Below are 634 nucleotides of genomic sequence, written 5' to 3'. Positions count from 1 at the left end.
CTCAGTCTGTGCAGATGGGAACTTCCTTTCCAGTGCTGGAGGATTCTCCCTTCTCATCTACCCTTGTCCCAAGCAGCACAGCTGGTGGGAATCTTAAATGTACAGAGGAGACTTGGGAGCAGAAACCCCCCCAGAACTTCCACGCAATTGGCACTTGCCCCTCACTGAGCAGGACTGAAATTCCTGCAGGCAGACTGCTGGGCCACATCCCTTCTGGTCATGAGCAAAGCAGCAGGGTGAAAAGAACTTGGAGATATTGGGGATTGAACCCAGGACCTCATACATGCAAAGCATGTGCTCTACCACTGAGCTACATACCCTGGACAGTCATGTATGCTATAGGTTATACTCAGAGCCCTCCTGTTTCCAGAGCACCTAGTGGCCTAAAGGCAGCATGGGGGACACATTCCCTGCTCTGAGGCCAAACATGCTGTCCTGGAGGCTGCCGTTTCTTAGAGGTCACTTTGCAGCAGGGCCAGATTCTATGTGTGGGGCACAGAGAGTGGGTGCCCTGGGCTCAGGGTGCAGAGATACTCTCAGCCCTCTCCCCAGCATTGGGTGGGGGTGCTGCACCCCCTGCTGGAAGGAAATGTGTCGGGGGGGCACTGTGAGTCACTCAACACCTGACCCTGGT

General features: G+C 54.9%; 1 non-coding gene across 1 annotated transcript; it reads right to left on the bottom strand.

Moving 5' to 3' along the window:
- Positions 1-248: 248 nt before the first annotated feature.
- On the bottom strand, positions 249-320 carry TRNAA-UGC. Its single transcript has one exon. It is a non-coding gene; the product is annotated as a tRNA-Ala (tRNA).
- Positions 321-634: the final 314 nt, after the last annotated feature.

This window comes from Mauremys mutica, unplaced genomic scaffold (assembly GCF_020497125.1).
Source record: "Mauremys mutica isolate MM-2020 ecotype Southern unplaced genomic scaffold, ASM2049712v1 Super-Scaffold_100251, whole genome shotgun sequence".
NCBI lineage: Eukaryota > Metazoa > Chordata > Testudines > Geoemydidae > Mauremys > Mauremys mutica.
This window is presented reverse-complemented; position numbering and strand designations above follow the sequence as displayed.